The sequence below is a fragment of the Podarcis muralis genome, chromosome 16 (assembly GCF_964188315.1).
Source record: "Podarcis muralis chromosome 16, rPodMur119.hap1.1, whole genome shotgun sequence".
Classification (NCBI taxonomy): domain Eukaryota; kingdom Metazoa; phylum Chordata; class Lepidosauria; order Squamata; family Lacertidae; genus Podarcis; species Podarcis muralis.
The window spans coordinates 2974960-2980959 of record NC_135670.1 but is presented as its reverse complement, the minus strand read 5'-3'; positions in this window follow the sequence as shown (position 1 = coordinate 2980959).

Sequence of the window (6000 nt, the reverse complement as noted above, 5' to 3'; positions counted from 1 at the left end):
ACATACGCTTCAGGTTACAGACTCCGCTAACCCCGAAATAGTGCTTCAGGTTAAGAACTTTGCTTCAGGTTGAGAACAGAAATCGTGCTCCGGAGGCGCGGCGGCAGCAGGAGGCCCCATTAGCTAAAGTGGTGCTTCAGGTTAAGAATGGTTTCAGGTTAAGTACGGACCTCCAGAACGAATTAAGTACTTAACCTGAGGTACCACTGTATACTTACATCATCATCATCATTATTATAGTCTATATACTATTATTATTATTATTATTATTATTACTACTACTATTACTATTATCCTCCTCCTCCTCTAATCGATGTTAGGCATCTTTTCATACATCAGAAGCACTTTTATTGGATTAACCTAACCCAGAGGTCAGCAAACTTTTTCAGCAGGGGGCCGGTCTACTGTCCCTCAGACCTTGTGGGGGGCCGGACTATATTTTTGGGGAAAATAATAATGAACGAATTCCTATGCTCCACAAATAACCCAGAGATGCACTTTAAATAAAAGGACACATTCTACTCATGTAAAAACACACTGATTCCCGGACCATCTGCGGGCAGGATTTAGAAGGCAATTGGGCCTGATCCAGCCCCCGGGCCTTAGTTTGCCTACCCATGATCTAACCAATTAAATTAACTGAATAAATCAACTGAAAAAGGCTGGTTTCTTGTTGGTATTTTGAAGACTAATGGTTTGGATCCAGACCATGTTAGTTACACTGTATCAATGGAACTTGAATGAACTGCAACAAACTTTTTGCACTGACTTCTATGGAACTTAACTGCAACTAACTTTAGTCTTGATGCAACCCTATGACCCCATAATTAAATCTATCTGTGTGCCTCTATGAGGCACTGGTCATAATCCCATACATATTTGTACACCTTCAACCCCTCCCTAATGATTTCGAGAAGATCTACACCACACATTAAAAGCACACCTAACACACATTTAAGGGACGCGGATGGCGCTGTGGGTTAAACCACAGAGCCTAGGACTTGCTGATCAGAGGGTCGGCGGTTCAAATCCCTGCGATGGGGTGAGCTCCTGTTCCTTGGTCCCTGCTCCTGCCAACCTAGCAGTTCGAAAACATGTCAAAGTGCAAGTAGATAAATAGGTACCGCTCCAGCGGGAAGGTAAATTGCATTTCTGTGCTGCTCTGGTTCGCCAGAAGCGGCTTAGTCATGCTGGCCACATGACCCGGAAGCTGTGCACCGGCTCCCTCGGCCAGTAAAGCGAGATGAGCGCCACAACCCCAGAGTTGGCCACGACTGGACCTAATGGTCAGGGGTCCTTTTACCTTTAACACACATTTAAAGCACTTGACTTCCCCCAAATAATCTTGGGAACTGTAGTTTAAGGGTCTTAGGAATTTTAGCTCTGTGAAAGGGACACTACAGCACCCAAGATACCTTGGAGAAGGTCATGTGCTTTAAATATGCCTTGACCGTGCCTCAGATGTGTAGCGTGAATCTTCCCTTCCATGGGACAAGCATGCCTAACTGTGCACTGATTTGTGGCTATTGTACACTACTATTGTTATAAGAATTTAAGGTCTCAAATATATAGAAATTAAATGTACAAGGCAAACACGTACATAAATACATAAACCACATGTCTGAAACAGTACAGGAAATAAAAAAATTCCTTCCAGTAGCACCTTCGAGACCAACTAAGTTTGTTATTGGTATGAGCTTTCGTGTGCATGCACGCTTCTTCAGATACACTGAAACAGAAGTCACGGATCCTTATATATAGTGAGAGGGTGGGGAGGGGTACAGTGGTACCTCGGGTTAAGTATTTAATTCATTCTGGAGGTCCGTTCTTAACCTGAGACTGTTCTTATCCTGAAGCACCACTTTAGCTAATGGGGCCTCCTGCTGCAGCTGCGCCGCCGGAGCACGATTTCTGTTCTCATCCTGAAGCAAAGTTCTTAACCCAAGGTACTATTTCTGGATTAGCGGAGTCTGTAACATGAAGCGTATGTAACCCGAGGTACCACTGTATTACTCAGAAGGGTGTTGGGAATGGGTGATTGGCTGATAGGTGTGGTAAACCTGTTGACGACCGTTAGCGATTGCAGTTGGTCTTACAGGAAAAAGCAAGGGGTGAGATGTATAATGAGATAAGAATGTCTCTATTCAGACCAGGTCTCTCCATGGTTTTAAGTTGGGTAAGAAGTTGCAATTCAGCAACTTCTCTTTTCAGTCTATTTCTGAAATTATTTTGTAATAAGACAGCTACTTTGGGATCTTGTATAGAATGTCCTGAGAGATTGAATCTTAGTAGTGTCTCTGTCTTGTGATTCCTGATATCAGGACTCTCCCAAACTGACCAAATGTTTCTTGGCAAGGAGGGAAGAACTGAAAAAAACCCTCCCCATTGTCTCTGTGCTCACAAATCCTGCCTAAAGGGCACATTTAAGGTGTGAATAGGGTGAGCCTGTGACCTGAATTCAGGAATTAAGTAGTTATATCAACAAAAGGGGACTCGGGTGGCACTGTGGGTTAAACCACAGAGCCTAGGGCTTGCCGATCAGAAGGTCGGCGGTTCGAATCCCCGCAACGGGGTGAGCTCCCGTTGCTCGGTCCCTGCTCCTGCCAACCTAGCAGTTCGAAAGCACGTCAAAGTGCAAGTAGATAAATAGGTACCGCTCCAGCGGGAAGGTAAACGGCGTTTCCGTGCGCTGCTCTGGTTCGCCAGAAGCGGCTTAGTCATGCTGGCCACATGACCCGGAAGCTGTACGCCGGCTCCCTCGGCCAGTAAAGCGAGATGAGCGCCGCAACCCCAGAGTCGGTCATGACTGGACCTAATGGTCAGGGGTCCCTTTACCTTTATCAACAAAAGAGTGGCCAAAATCCGGATAATGCAAGCAGGTAACCTGCCAGACAGGAGATAAATAACACACTCAGGATTCTGTTTTAGACAGCCCCCTGTGACGTATGTATGATGTTTCTGGGGGTGATCTTGGACTCCAGGGCGGGCAATTCCAAAAGTCTATATAAGGGCGGACACACCTTTGTTCTGGGTCCTCCTCCTTCTCCTGCGTGTGAAGGGGGCACCCTGTTGCAACAGTTCAATAAAGATCAGGCTTACGAGCTGCTTTGCTTCTCAATATACTCTGGTTGGCCTCTGTTATTTTCTCCGACCAATGGAGAACTTGCAAAGGACTCTATAAGGGCTCTTGTGTACCCCATAAAGGAATAAGGGCAGATTTTGTTTACGACACTAGTTGATACCATAGAAGAAAATTCCTGGCTTCAATGTTTCCGACAAATAACATCAACATTATCAAAATTATGTGAATGGGATTTATTTGCCTAGACTTCATGAACCTGAAAGATGTGTCATAATGCTTTAGTCATATGTGTGAATAAAAACATGACTTGTGTTTCATGTAATTAAGTTTTAAAACATTAATTATGACAGTATTATGCCTTAAAGTGGTAAGTGAACACACTACTTGTTATGCCCGCAGTGATCCCCAGCATCAAACAGAAATCATATGACTCACACATTCTCTTCCCTCTAAAAAAAAGAGAGTTCTGTCACTTTGTAAGTATTCCCAGACATTGCTCTTTCGTTCTGCCACTTTTCCCTCTAGATGCTGTTGGAGTCGACTCCAGCTCCTTTAAGCCCCAACCAGTGTGGCCAGTGATCCTGAGTGATGGGAGATGGGAATCCAAAAACACCTGGAGGGTCACAAATTACCGTATTGGCCTGAATATAAGCCTTACTTTAACCCCAAATTCTGATCGTGAAAAGTTAAAGTGCGGCTTATATTCGCAACAGCCAGGAGCGTGGGCAAACAGCGCCAGGAGTGCGCAAAGCGGTGCCCGCCCCATGCAAAGTCCCCCAAGGCCAGGAAGGGAGAGAGCGAGGAAGGGGAAAGGCTGCCGCCAACGCAGTGTAGCTCCCCCTCCCACCCAGTATGCAGCCAGGAGCAGCGAGGAATAGAGCGGCTTATATTTGGGTATCTTTTCTTTTTTTGTCCCCCCCCCTCCAATTTTAAAAGTGCGGCTTATATTCGGGTGCGGCTTATATTTGGGCCAATACGGTAGCTACCCCTGCTCCAGAGGTTTGCACTCCTGTTACTGTGAGTGTGGGTACACCATGACATTTTATTGTAGATCCCACACATTTGCTCCATTTGCAAGCTCAAGCTAATCAAGGACTGACAGTCACCCAAAATAAGTCTTGGCATGTTTTTTGCTGTAACCCACCCTGAGACCTTATGGTGAAAAATGGGGAAGAAATTCAATCAATCAATCAATCAATCAATCAATCAATCAATCGGTCAGTCAGTCAGTAAGTTCCAGAGATCTTTCACTTTCAGCAGACATTGCATCATCAATGATGAGCAGGCAGCAGCACTAACTAAATACATTTATATTTCATGATGGCTGCAGTAATTTCATATGGCTGCAGTTTACAATTAGACAGCTTAAGGCTGTTACCTTCCCAACTAGAAGCTAGTAGATCCATATGTTGAATAGGTAAATTGACTTTACTGGCCTCAGTCCAGTATATCTGAAGGAGCGTCTCCACCCCCATTGTTCTACACTGAGGTCCAGCGCTGAGGGCCTTCTGGCGGTTCCCTCCCTGCGAGAAGCCAAGTTTCAGGGAACCAGGCAGAGGGCCTTCTCAGTGGTGGCACCCGCCCTGTGGAATGCCCTCCCAGCAGATGTCAAAGAGAAAAAGAACTACCAGACTTTTAGAAGACATCTGAAGGCAGCTCTCTTTAGGGAAGCTTTTAATGTTTGATGCATTACTGTATTTTAATATTTTGTTGGAAGCCGCCCAGAGTGGCTGGGGAAGCCCAGCCAGATGGGCGGGGTATAAATAATAAATTATTTTTGCATTGTCTCCCGAGACAGACGTATATCAGAAACAATATCACTTTCATAAATATTGTTATCTCACCTGAAGCATTCAGGAACAAAGGTTGTTGTTGTTGTTAAACTAAATAAATCTGTTACCCACTACAGGATATATAAATTTGGGGAACCCTTTCAATAGTCAAAGCCTTCAGCTACGGGTAGCTTATTTTAATTAATTAAAGAAATTTAAAATTAGCTAGAAAGGTTTTTAAATTCTCTGCCCCCCAGAAGTCCTATTACTGAAGGGCAGCTTGCAACTTAAGCCAATAAATAAATAAATATAAATTAATTGTAAAATTCTGTATGATATTATTTGATTTTGTGTGTTGTTAACAATGATTTTAATTGAAGCACATTACAGGATACTGTTTTCCCTGAATTATTTTTTAGAGGCCTGTCAGGCAGAATGTTTTTAAAATAAATTTATTATGTGTGTCTCAGAGAACATATTTTGCATAACTAGCACAATGCTATCATTTTGATGGATGTGGTAGGTGAGACGGCTTATGCGACACCATCTATTAAGAATCAAGACTGCCCCTTCATTTGAATTCATTTTGAATTCTGTTGGTCACATGACAGCACGACAGGAGGTTGGAAACTGGCTTTTGAACTAGTATGTTTCGAAGGAACCAATATTTACCTGTTCTGATGAATACTTATTGCCTCTCCTAAAGCTGCCAATAACTTCTTGCCATTTTCATAAAGGGCTACACATATTGCAATCAATATGATAATGTCGTATTCCTGCTGCCAGCTGGCATTAACTTTGGCTGCAGTTCGGGTCTTGGCAATGCAACATCTTTATCAAAACGAGTTGTGTTTCTGATCCATCTAGTTTGAGGCGAAACCAAAGCAGAATTTCCAGATACAGTACAGTGTAACCTCTGCTTGAAACATGCTGGGAAGTTGTTGCTTTGGTATCCACTGGAATTTGCTGACTTGTTGACTTTGTGGCATTGCCCACTCGCTGTGGAAACATAATAAAACACCTTTAACACCTTTATGGTACCCAGAGCTACAGAAATTTGTTGGCCCTTCATTCATAATTTCCAACTAGCAGAATCTGTTGTGGCAAAGCAGCCCAAGTAATATTGCACCAGGGGACCATTAAGTC